The 13,910-nt window shown below is 45.6% G+C and overlaps 1 pseudogene; it reads left to right on the top strand.

Annotated features, from left to right (window-relative positions):
* Positions 1-525: 525 nt before the first annotated feature.
* LOC146184780 (ATP-dependent translocase ABCB1-like) overlaps positions 526-13,910 on the top strand; it is a 51,010-nt pseudogene continuing 37,625 nt past the window's right edge.

Here is a 13,910-nt window from a genome sequence, read left to right as displayed (position 1 = left end):
ACTTGTGCGTAGTTGTCTGGGCCAGAGTTGATATGCACTCAGTCTAAAGCAACTCGCAATGCAGTGCGCTGCAAGTGCTACATTTAACCTGCTTAATCCTCGAGTCAAGTACGTATAATGAACCAGGCTTTCTCGATTCAATCTAAAGTACTGCAGGTATCTGCGTGGGCTTGACACTAAATTCGCCGGTCTCACTCGCATAAGACACGCGCAAACTGTTTAAAAGTCGATAAGAAAAAGCTGTCATTAGGCAGGCCCAAGCATTAGGCGCGCGAGCGCGGTACAGCGCAAGAAACGTGCAAAGTAAATCTGGAAGGCTGGTGGTTGCGTGCTTTGTTTTCCTAAAATCCGCTCTTCTTCTGCTGCATTGGCGAAATCCTTGGATCTTTTTCTGCAATATTGCAGAAATACTGCAGAAGACACGTTTTCATTGCCAACAAACCCGCCTCGGAAGCAGACCTACGCAGCGTGCGTTTCTGCGAGCGCCGCCGGCTGCCGATCCACACCTCCACTACAGTGGCTAAAATGCCCGCATCCCCATGGGCCACGCTCGGCGACCGGTTGCCAGTGCTGGCACTTCTGGGTCGGGGGCTGCGCATATGCGCCGTGGCATTGGTGGTATTGGCGTAGTCGCATAGTGTTGGAGTGGTGTTGGCGGAGAGCTGAAATAAAAGAGGAGATCGAGTGGTAGAGATACAGGACAGATATTAGAGGTGTAGTAAAAGTAATAATAAATTTAAGTAGTCGGTATCTGGCCCGTACGTGATTGTCTTAGCAGTCTGCAGAGCTCCTCACTACAGGCGGGCGTGTGTACTGCATGGCTGAATATTATAGTGCACACAATAAGTTCGGGTGCGCGGGCAGAAAGAAGACCCCCGCCACGGTGTTACCACGGCCTACACAAAGGCTTTGAGCCCTTGAGTTCACGTACAACACACTTTAATCTCAGTCCACATGTCCTTCCTTCTTGAACGTAATTACGCGCACAGCATCGCGCGATTTTATTTTATGAACGAGGGGAACGCTGGGGGCCCTACCACTTTGCTTTGATAAACTACAAGTTCCCATCACACGTTCGGGCATTTTAACGCGCGCGGATCAGGCAAAGTTGTGGACACGCAAGCGCTTATAATTGTGCAGTTTAATCCAACACTAGTTATCATCGGTTAGAATTTAACAATCTATGCTGCAAATTAAAGCTCAAGAAATTAAGTCACCACAAGCGAAACATGCTTTTAAGGCATATATAGTTCCGTTTTTGCTCGTTCGGTCGCTTGATCGCGTTACATTGGTTATGGAACTGCACCTAAGCCGCAATGAAGTTCACATCCCTCTAAACGAGCTTAATTGTCGTAGACAGAATCGGTGTGAGCCATGTGCGCTGACAGCCACCGAACACAAGCGTCACGGAATTTTTGGACGCCAATGCGAACATTTCGTTATGAAAATTTATCTGTTGGTTTCCATCAGGAATTTGTTTGCTGCTGGTTGAATTGTCTCAATAAGGAAGGAAGCCTTCTGGTTTCGGTAGCTATAGGGAGCACCAGCTAGTTCTGTGCTATGGCTGCCGGGATCTGGCGTTGTATGGTCGCGGAATAACAATAACAATAATAATAATAATAATAATAATAATAATAATAATAATAATAATAATAATAATTGGTTCACAGGAAGGGAAAGGCTCAGTATGTCACACTTGCTCTGTGGACACCTGAACCGCGCCGTAAGGGAAGGTGGGAGTGAAAGTGGAAAGAGGGAAATAGGAGCCGTATTGCAGGCCTACGGAGTAATTTCGACCACCTGGGGATCTATAGCGTGCGCTGACATCGCACAGCACACGGACGCCACTTCGTTTCGCCTCCATCGAAACGCAGCCGCCGTGGTCGGGATCGAACCCGGGAACTCCGGCACAGTATCGAGCGTCTTACCACTGCACCACCCCGGCGGGGCCTTATGGTCGGAAGCCAATTTTTCTTTTTGGTAGGAATCTGTTGGCCTGTGGCTGTGAACTGCGATCTAATGGTTCCAGCCGAGGACGTTTTCGCTGCATATGCTTAGGTGAGCGTTTGCAATTTGTGTGATAACGATGTTCTATAAGCAACAAAATATTTCACCTAAACGTGTTTGTTTATACTGCCAACTACAACGTAGATAACTATAGTACCAAAAACGTAATGAGAAAAATTTGCTCATTAGCTATGCGCGCGTTATGTAGCGGTACCCTTGGCGAGGGAGTTTATATATATCTAGTCGAGGCCACTTACACAGGCTGCGCAGTTACAACGAATGTTTGTTTATTACGAAGACGTATTTTTGAGGTAGCACCGTCAGAATAAATGCACTGCTTCTCGGATATATACACCACGCGAATTGATTAGAAAGATAGCGCGCCGTAAAAAAGGTCTCCGGAAATTTCGACCACCTGGGGTTCTTTAACGTGCACTGACAATTGAGCAGCACAACAGGGCACATATTAAGGCGCTTTCATTTCGTCTCCATTGAAAAGCGACCGCCGCGGCCGGAATTCGATCCCGCATCCTTGATACACAGTAGTCCAGCGCCCGATATATATCGCATGCATTCAATGGTTAGGGCGCTCGACTGCAGACAGGCAATCGCGTGAACACGATTGTAAGCCTACATATACGTGCCCTATAGCTGTTATGGCGAACCACGATGTTCCCTGAGGCCAGAGCCGCTGTGATGAGATGAGCTATAGGATCCTCGATTACATATAATTTGGGAATGTCCGCACTCTAGCCCCCCCGGTGAAGTGCAAAAAATAGATGGTGGAGAAACTTATGTACAATTGCTGCGTAGCTCAGAAAGACGGGCCCAGCACTAGTAACGGACTATACATGTATCGACAAGGGACGTATGTAATACGTGAGGTCACTTATTTTCTCGCATACACTGTGCCGTTTCCGCCGATCGAACCGCGTTGGAAGACACTAACGATCTACTAACAGCGCTGGTTTCATCGGCCGCAAGGCAGTGCGCGTGACCGTCAGCGAATTCACTCATGTGAGCCTGTGTGTGTTCCCACAGCATGAAAGTCCTGCATGCTTTCCTCTTCCCGTCTGTTCAGCAGGAAGGAGAGGGGGGGGGGGGAGGGGGGATTTATTTCTGCCAGCACACCCGAACTTATATTTTGTGCACTATATGCGGCCATGTTGTACACATGCCCGCCTCAGTGACGAGCTCTGCAGACTGCTAAGACAATCACGTACGGGCCAGATACCGACTACTATTAGGGCAAAAGCCTTTAATATGGCTCATGCTGTGGTGGACAAAGTGTGTCCCGCTTTTGCAGCGTTCTGATTGTCCGAGGCGGAATGCGTCCCTGCCATCTACAACGCCACACTTGAACGCGCGCTAAGGAACGCCACGCGACAGGAGCGATGGTGTACCGTCCTAACTCACACTTGCCGGAGAAAGTGTGATAGATACTGCGCCTTCCCTTTCCTGTAAACCAATTAAATTAAAAGTTGCACTGCAACGAATGCCGACAAGAGGCTAAAGATTGGAGGCAAATTCTAGGATAGAAAGGGTAGGCTTTCGCCATTCTCCTCTTAAAAGACATCTAAGAGGCCCTCTAATTTTTATTACTATTTTTACTACACTTCTAATATCTGTGGTCTTTTTTTTTTTTTCTACAAGCGCAATGTACCACTATATATATGTATGAATCTCAGCGAGTATGCAAGACTTGGCACCATCACTGTGTTGCATGTTCAGAACGTCCTAAACGCACTAGTCGTGTTTAGCTCCGAGCTCGAGCACCGTCGATCGCAGGCGGGCCTGCGCTACGATTTGCGTTATATCTGTAGCAGCTGCAAACCATAACGCGTATCTGTGTAGCAATGCTTTAAATGGGGCTAGTTTTGTTCGAATATTAAAGGAGCGCGCTAATTAAGTTGACAAAACAGACAAACGGGATGAAAAAAATACACGATACGAGACACAAAGCGCAGTGTCTGCGCTTTGTGTCTGGTGTCTCGTATTTTTCCATCCCATTTGTCTGTTTTGTCAAGTTAGCGCACTTTTTTAATTAATCTGTAATGTATACAACCTGCGTTGTTTAAGCTGCACAGGTCAAGAAAAAAAAAACATGCCAAAAACGAAACCATAAAGCTCGATCGTGCTCCATCTACAACGGCATAGTTTCGTTTCTTTCTTTCTGTCCTTCTTTCGTGTGTGTGTGTGATTTTGAGTGTTCGCGCTAAATACAGCGGTTATCGAGCTGCTTCGTGAGTAGGAACAAAATTCACGTCGTCTGAGCATGCGGGACGTCATGTGTGAAACAGACAGAGCATGCACTGAACTGAAGCGCTCTATTTCACGCCATCCATGCGCCGATGGAGAGTATATCGATTAGGACGGCATGCTGTCAACATACTGCGTGCTAAATGCTGTCCAATGGCCACATAGCGAAGTGCGACCCGCGGAATCACTGCCACAAATCTGTATTGCCTGCTAGCAGTGTTTAGTGAAAATGCAACTGCCTGCGTCCCAAGCATCACTCCACCTTTCACCAATATCTGCCTTATACGTCCCTTTTTCCTAGGAACTTGAATTAGGAGTAGGTGTCTAAATAAGGGGGGGGGGGGGGGGGGGGGGGGGGGGGTGACATGCATTTAAGAAGCATTAGTAGGGTGTAGAAGCACCTCCTGCTAGAAATGCGGGATGTGTAGGGATGGGGGAGATGTGCTTCACAGCAGGACACTGGCATCCTAATTAAGACTAACTGGACTAGCAATTCATATTTTTCAGGCCCGGTCTCTAAAATTGCCCACTTCAACTACACTTCCAATATGCCAACAAGCTCCCAACATCCCTCTGCCAGGTACCCCTGAGAAGAGCTCCCTACCCTTTGCACCCCTGCACCATGCCGCTTTCTTCCAGAATATTTGTGCACTACACATATGCCTAGACCATTTTCTCCTCCTGTCTACTGGGGCAGTAAAATTTTCAGAAGACATATACTCCACTGCTACACTGTATAGTGCTGTATAGATTTATTTTAGGGTATGAAAATACCATTTTGGTTTGACCACTCTGCATTTACTTCGACTATTGAGCTGCCTTTCTTGAGAAAATGCTTCACTGAGCAAGGCCATAAGATAAATTTCTTACAACTTGCAGATATATTAACCATCACCATAATGTTTGCGTCATTCCTGCATCAAGCTGCAGCCACACCTTGAAAGTCATTCTGAGCACGACAATGTGCGGTGTGCAGAAAAAGTGACCGAAAGGAAGCAGTATCTATATATAGTGCTCTAAGGGCCATCGCAAAAACAACAATTTTATTAGTGAAACTATTGTAACAGCTCATTCACAAAATGGTACCACAAGTGGTGGTGTGAACAACCAGTATGATATTCTCAGCATCCATGCAAATGTTAAAAGGATAAGATACAGTAAATTGAATCATATTGATTTGGTGTGCATACTTGAGCCTGCTGTAGCAGCATTTAATAATCCTCCTGGTCCAGGGATACAACTGAATGCTTTGCATAAATTGGTCTCTCAGTACAACAGCACCCATTTTGTACACGTCAGTGCAGATTGATTCGTTCACCGAAACTGCACCTGACATTAATGTCTTGTTGTTTCATATTGTAATATGCACTGCATAGAGTACAAATAACCCTTAAATAACAAATAAACCACATGTAGTTTAGATTGCAACAATAGCATGGTGAAACTGGTAGCTGAGACAGTGTTTGCGGCTTTGGCATAACTGCTGCCATTAGCCACTAGAAGCAGGCAACTCCTTGTGACGGTGGATTTTCACGGTGCAGGGGATCTGAAACCAAAGAGCGCCAAGCACAAGAAAAGTGGTTAACTCAAGTCAGTAAAATGTGCTGGGTGTGAAGATTTTAGAAAGTGATTAAGCATCAATAGCCCTAAAATATTAATTTGCAGTGTATAATGAGATCTGTAAAATTGCTAAGGTGACATGAGTGGCCTGGGCAAATATGTTGAGGCCTGTGTGGTACTTTTTCTCAGTGTTCATAGTACTAGAGATAGTGGCTGACACAGGCAGTCTGTTGGCTGTCTCATTTCTAGGCATGTTATGATAATGTAGCACCCAGCTAATTTCAGACTTGGATTTGCAAGCATGACATGAGGTTATTGAAAAGAAAATTTGTCTATGAATTCTTATGGCATGCCACAGAGAATAAAGGCAGTTGCCAAACTTCTGTGCAAATGACAGACATGCGCATTTTTTTCCTATGATGCGTCTTGCAGTAATAGGATGGCACAGCATTTGACAGTACATGCGTGTCTGTCTGCTCATTGTTTTTGATTTCAAGAACAAGGGCCCATATGCTGCACACAGGATCAGAAAACTTGGAGAGGTATCTGTATAAAACTCACAACACCTATATTTTGCCAGCAAGGACTTCAAGTGATATCATACAGCAATTGATTGCTCATATTTTCATGCCTCAAGGAATATAAAGATTATGTCACAACAGTCTGCATTTCCAAGCAGTTGCACTTTTTGTGTAGGCCATTTAAGACCAAAAACCTGAGTGTACAGCTATGGTCTTTGTTTTGTGCTTTACCTGATGTCTCTGTAATGTATTTCTGTGCACAATTTATCATGCAGTGCGACCAAGGATTGTCATGATGTGCACTTGAGTGGTTTATGAAGAGGACATTGCCAAGAGCTTCACAATTTCTAGTTAACAGTATGCTCTTGAAACTTACTAAGATTATTTATGCTTGGATTCACATTTCTTGTTTTAGAGAAATGGGAAAGTGACCACTTCCATAAAAATTAATTTAGTCCAATCAGTGGTAGCAAAGAGCTGTGGACAGCCAATGACAAGGTCTATTGCTGCGTACATATACAGTCGTGCCTCGTTAATATGGACACTTTGGTTTCCGACCAAAACTGTCCATAAAGCGAGTCATCCATAATAACGAGTCATGAATAAAAACAATAAGGATTTTATTGAGAAAAGAGAAATGTAATTAACGACTGCTTTTGTACATAACGATGTGCACTGGACTCAAAATTTCACAGAACACCGGTAATTTTGAGTGCATTATCCTTGTCATTGTTGTCTTCAAAAATTTGTAGTGCAGTCTGAAGCGACTCGCTTACCATGACACCCGTGATGTTGGGCTTTGTGTTGGTCGAACTTTCGAGCACGAACTCCTCACTGGCCGATGAATCAGCGTCTGATTCTCTACTCTACTACCGCCACTTCCAAAATGGCATCTTCACTGAGCAAAGTAGGCGCTAAGTAGCTGCTTGAGATTCTCCTGAGGCGAGGAAATAGCTGAGCTGTCGATACTAGTCCCTCGCAGCTTGGATTGACTGAGATGGCTTTTACCGCTTGTATTCACAGATTTCTTCGCGCCTACGTACAGCTCTGTTCTTTTGCGTTTAACTCCCGCCATGCCAAAAGCCAGACTCAAGTTGAGGGTACAGGCTCCTGATGCTGTGCACTTTTTTGCCTAGTTAACCTTTCTGCCTTTCCGTTCTTCTGATTCTTTCTTTTTTTGCCTTGTACTGTTTCTGTAACGAAGCAAGGGAGTCAAGTTGGCAAGCTGCTATGCAGAGGGCTATCGAATATCCCATCTTCTTGGCGCTGTTTTTACGTGTTCCCATAAAACAAACACTGCAAGCTGAAGTACAGTTTAGAACGACGGCTAGCCGACTACGAAGAGCTCAGACCTTGTCAAGGCCGCATCATTGACTCAAAGCGAAGCCGACATACGGACCGCGTAGTGTGCAAAGTTTGACAGTTCGGCAGCGCAACAGGGACGAAAACCAGGAGCATGAGAGGGAAGCGCGTCCAGGACGGGACGCCCGGTCCCGGTTGCGTGTTCATACGTCGCCTTTCTTTTGTCGCTCTACTCATCGAAAAGCGTTAACGGCTTCATGGAACACATTGCGCTTTGGGAAAGAAAACTTCAGTTCTTACCGCCACTGTAGGCATTTGTCTTTCTTCCTGTCATTTCTTTCTTACGCTTTTACCGACCTCTCTGTTCACGTTCAGCAGAATTTATTGCAACCACATGGTGCTGCTTTCCCGACTGCGGCGGCACTTCCGCTGCACCCAGAAATCTCCTGGTTCCCCCCTTTCGGGGTCTTTCTTACGCTGACCATCGGTTTGCTGTGTACGTTCTTCTCCCCCCGCCCCTCCCCCTTCCCTTTGAACGGCGACACGCCCGCTTTGGCTCTTTACAACCCACAGGACTCGTTCAGGCATCCCGCCGTATCGGCTGTCGAGTAGGTTCGCGGGCGGCGCGCCCTTCTTTAACTTGCGTTCGGGGACTCCTCTGCTTTTTTTCAAGCACTGTCCATATTAACGAGACAAAAATACATGTGCCCAAGTGGGGAGCGTGCATTCTTCCCCTGTCCATTGTCCGGACAGCGAGTTTCCATATTAACGAGGCATAAATACATTGAAAAGGTTTCGTCCCCAGAAAAACTGTCCATAATTCGGGTCGTCCATATTAACGGGGGTCATATTAACGGGGCACGACTGTAGTGGTATATGTTGTAGTATGCTTCCTCTTGCTTGTTAAATAAGCAAGATCCGGAGGACAACAGGTTTTCTATTAGTACATCTCGCAAGTCAGTTTTTGGACAACCCCACAATATGTAGTGTGCATTAAAGCTTGCAACTAACAAAGATGGCTATAGGTGCTGGTCCATTACTTTTTAAAGTTCTTTGCTGCACAGCCTAAAAAAAAAGGCTTATACTACCTTCACCCCTGCAGATTGCTATTTAGATACAAATTTAAGAAGAGGGCTTCGTCGGGATGGTTGGTTCATGTTGAAGGGAAGGAAGAAACAGCTCAAACGGACGAGACAGACACATGAGTAGCTCATGTCTGTCTGTCTCGCCTTTCTACACGTCCTGTCCGTTTGAGCAGTTTCTTCCTTCTGTTTAGACACAAATTTCAACATGAAATGGATTTCTGGATTACAATGACTACATCACCTATTTGGTTAGCTTGCTTGCTAATCCTTGTGGAATACAATGTCATAAAATTTATAGGATTCTTGTAGGCAAAGTATATTGAGCTGGTGCTCTATATACATTTTCCTATACATCAACCATGATGTTCAACAGCTTTTGTGGTTCCAGTGGACAATAGTCGCAGTAGGCACGATAGTAAGTGGGGAAGAGGGAATGAGTGGCTATATTTTAGACATTCTTTTATGCAACAGCTGGACTGGAGGCTGCTTTTTAGGCCTGTGGCAGTCCAGAAGGCAACGCCTACTTTAGGTTTGTCCCTGGTTATCACCGACGTGGAGTCCGTAGTCACCTCTAGCACCTTCAGTGGAGACTTTTTGTGAGGAAGGTCAATATGGATTTGTCACAAGGAGTCGGAGTCCCCACAGTTTGTATTTTTAGAACCAGAGGCCTATGAGTTGACCTCTAGGATGTTGAAGATTGGTGCAGTCACTGGCTACTTGGTAGGGAGCCTACACCTGGGTTAAAACCATAACTGAAGCAACTGGTTATGGAACAACTCCCACTCAGCTTGACCTGGGCTAAGGGTCAGTGGTGGTGCCGAGTACTATTATTCTCGAGACTCAAGGTGCCCCTGCTGCAAGAGATAACTGCTTAAAGCTTTAGGAAGCACCAGTTAACACACTGACTGGGAGTGTAACACAAATAAATTCAGTAACCAATATGTAAAATGCAAATTTATTTTTTTGTGAGCGAATGAATAGTGTAGTATCAATAAGACACCGTCAGCAGCGAGCATGTCAAGGTTGGATGAATGGGCCATATCTTTGTCTTTGTATATTTACTTTCGATTATTTTAACAACAAAAACGTTTGCTACATACGCATCCACTATGTTGCCTAACTGAAGCCTTCTTCTGGGCAGCAATTCATTGCTAGACAGCTCAGATTATACCCTTTCCTGCAAAGGCAGCTGGATCGTGTATTACATGATGATCCAGGCAGAACTTGGCAATGGGAGTATTGAAGCACTCTGTCATAAATGAACTATGGAAAAGCAACCTCAATTCAGCAAAACAGAGGAACTTAATTTTACATGTGGGAATGGCACGTCGCTGAAACTCGGAACCTACCGAGTAATAAACAAGCGTCGTAAATACAGCCAAACGACATGGGCACTACCAGATATAATTGTGATTGTGACACGGCTGAAACAAACTGCCGTCAAGGTGTTCGGGCTTAGCTTGTCTACGATTGTCTTGTCGTCGTGATATCTCCATTTTGAAGATAGTTCCGCACGCACAATCCTCAGCACACCGTCGCAGCAGGGGAGTCACGCACGGTGGAAGCAGAAAAATGATAGCGTTCCAACGGCGATGGGGCCCGAAGGCTACCCTTGCAGTTGCGAATAGTTCACACTGCAATGGAAGCAAACCTAGCGGCAAACCGTACGTACGCTGCACTCCTTCTGCGCGGGTCGAACACAGAATGTACTACCGTAACTGAGCAGCTGCACTTGGGTATCAACTCCAGTAGGCCTGCTCTCAGCGACGGCCCCGATCGAGCTAGGAACTGCCGCAACAAAGGCCCAGCGCGGCCGCAGAGGCGTGGGCCCGCGAACGAGAGCCTTGATCATGACTAGGGAGCGTAACAAACAAATCCTAAGGATCGTTCACTACAGAAGTAAAAATTTGACAATGCTTATTACTACAGTTCACGTCATTTGCAACAAACACACATGACATGCGCCCCACCGCGGCACCATAAATACGAAGAGCGCTATCACAAACCCGCCATGTGGGATTGAAATAAAGCGCTGCAGTGACTACACATAAACAATGCTAAAAACCATAAAATGTGCTCTAAAGACGCGAACTCGCCTAGACAGAAACGATGCAACACGATCGCATCGACGGTCTCATTAGCACCAGGCCAACCAAACCAAGCTACACAGCACAACGGAGCACAGACAGAGCGACAGAGCACAATAACTTTCATTTCTTCCTCCATGCCTTCAGCCAGCAAACCGCCATTAAACCAATGACGTCATACTAGTGTAAACGTCACTTCTGGTTTATGACATCACGTCTGGCTATGACGTGTGTGTGTGGCAGTCATGGCAGTCCACTGCCTTTAAGAAGATGGTTTTCAGATAACAGTCAAGGTCAATGTACAACTGGTCGCGCAACTTGGAAGAAAACGCGTGCAGCTGCCTACTGCCAGCGGCATCAACTAGATGATGAGGGCTCCTGCGAACTGTGAGGCAAATTACTAATTTACAGAAAATAAGATCTGCCAGAACTCCAAAGAACTAGAAATTAAACATAATATTCGCGCTCAAGAATGAATGCAGTTTTTGTTTCTTGCGTAAGAAAAAACGTGTCACATTTTTAATAATATTTTAACTTGTTTCTAACGGCCTCTCTCGGCCACTTATTATCCGCTGCGTAGTTGCCCAAAGCTCAGATATGGCTCAGACCAAAGCGTTTTTCATCCGCGGAATGGGTGCGTCGTCGGCCCCGGTTCAACGTTCATCGTTGCGTGCTGCGCACAGAGTGGGTTATCTGTAACAAACAGTCAGTATTTCATTCTGCTGGTTGTGGTAGAGCTTTACAGCAAGGCGAAGACTGTCTGTGCTCGATGAGAAACTGGTTGCCGCTGCATGTGCGCATTTCCGGACGATGGCACAATGCTGCGTCACAGCTCGGCGGCTCGGCTCGGCCTCCCAGGCACGTCGCAAAAGTGGTGGCTTGTTTTACGGATACACGTCTGAATGAGCGGCGTATCGCTGCATGTTTTAATTGAACGGTGAAGGTGAGATTTTATTGCCCCCAAGACGCGTGCCGCATTGATCTAAGCCTTCAGTTCCGCTCCCTTTGCTGCGTGTTTTGCTTACTGCGTCGTATTACCGCACCAACGTTCGCTGAACGTGCTTTAGCTGTTATTACAGTGATGTTCCTATTGTCAATGGGATGCTTAGCATGTTAAATGCTTAAGTTGTAAATTTGTAACCTCACATTGACTCCTTTTAGTGGCAAATGAAGCGCGAGTAAAATATGGGAATCATGAACAGGGCGAGATTTATTGGAGCGAAGCTATATCTAGATATTTTCACTTCTCAGACGCATTAACTTCTAAATACTAGCAATCCCAATTTGAATTGCTTACCTAAACTCTTACAGGTTGGCGTTCTAGCGCTAGCGTTAGTTATTCCGTTCGTTAGTTTTTGTTGTTCTTTGACGCTCATATGTACTTTGTTTGTTAGCAAGATCTTTCACCCTTTTATAATCTCACCGCGTCTCGTTTGGAGACCTACGCTCAGGAAATTTTGTTATCACGAGGATTTCATGAAGACCGTGACGAATGAGCGGTGGTCGCTTTCCTACACTTAAAGATTTGCATTGTCGTGATGCGCCGATGTAAGTAATCGTGAATTAATAAAGCCTGGCTTTCTATGCAGCACAGCTTCACTCATTTATGCCCTTAGTGAAATGCCTCAAGCCATGTGGTTCTATCCATGTGCTTGCCTAATTCACTTGAAGGCCCTTGTTCACAAACGTGCCCGAAGAAATAAGCCCCAGAACGCGTTTACATGACGCGCGACGAAAGACTAGGCTAACGACGACGGAGGCAGAACGATGCTATGATAAGGTCGTTAAAGATGCCGTAACATTTCAGTTAACGTAAAACTTGACAGTAAAAATCCATGTCAAGTAAAGTTGGCTGAACAGTTACGGTGTCCATTTTTCTTCCTTATCCGAGCATCGTTCTGCCTCTGTCGTTGTCGGCCTTGTTTTTCGTTCATAAGTAAAAAGACAATCAAATTCCCCGCCAAAAGTACGTTACTGTGACGTCACAAGCAACGTCACGTGTTTGTTGTGCCTCACAGTTCGCAGGGGGCACTGGGAAACTAAAGCCTCGCTCAGAGTCGACACGCAGGCTTCTATGGGAGTTACGCTACCATTTGTTCTTCTACCATGTAACAGTCGCGTTACTGGTAACGTTGATAACAACTGCAGGTTTACATATTTTGCATAATATAATAATTTACAGCATATTGCCTATCTTTCAGCAATTTTTTTTTTTTAAGTTTTCTTTGTGCCAGCGTAACGTCGCATAGCAACGAAGGACGCCACTCGGACTGCACAGAACATGCACAAATGAGCCAAGAAACAGGTGGCGGTCCTCGTGGTTTTTATTTTGGCGCGTTCCGTACAATGTAGATGCCCGCGTCTGAAGACGTTTTCTGACTGGAAACTGGTGGGGTGATGCTACATTCACACCAAATCAGTCTAGGGGCGGAGCCTCCGCTTTTCACGTGACCATTGACGTCATGGCATCGGCAAAAAACACATAAAAAAAAGCTTTGCTCCGGCGCTGTGGCTGCGCGGAAAGCGTCGCCGAGGTAAGTCGCCTGCTTCAACTTTGAAGCCATAACGGCCGCTTGTGTACCCTGCACTCGTTGTAGCTAGCCAGCAGCGGCAACTTAAAATTCCTTATGCTAGCATAAGCAGTCTTTCCTAAAGCCCCTCAATGAGGGGCTTTAGTCTTTCCAGCTATTTATTCACTTTTTTTTTTTGCAAATCTTCGCCGAAAGAGCGCTCGAATCTCGTTCAGTTTCACACTATAATATAGCTGCGGCAACAAAATGTGCGTGATGATTATACAAACTTACTATGTGCACTCGATGTGAGCTTAGAGATATTGTTCTTGAACGATACCTTTAATTGTGATCATTCGAACCGCGCATTTGCGGAGCTACGCCGATCATCAAAATTATAGGCTTACCGATCTATAGCTGCATACTGCGCAACTTAATTCTATGCAGCTAATAAAATGGCACATTAGCTGGCATGGCGTTTCGTCGGCACTTACCTCGATCATGCACAAAACCTTCATGATGAGGTCGTCATGCATGGAATTCACCAGCTGGCACATATATATATATATATACATTTTA

This window comes from Amblyomma maculatum, chromosome 7 (genome assembly GCF_055883805.1).
Source record: "Amblyomma maculatum isolate TAMU_Amacu chromosome 7, ASM5588380v1, whole genome shotgun sequence".
NCBI classification, from domain to species: domain Eukaryota; kingdom Metazoa; phylum Arthropoda; class Arachnida; order Ixodida; family Ixodidae; genus Amblyomma; species Amblyomma maculatum.
Note: the sequence above shows the minus strand (reverse complement) of the source record. Positions and strands in the feature narration are given on the sequence as shown.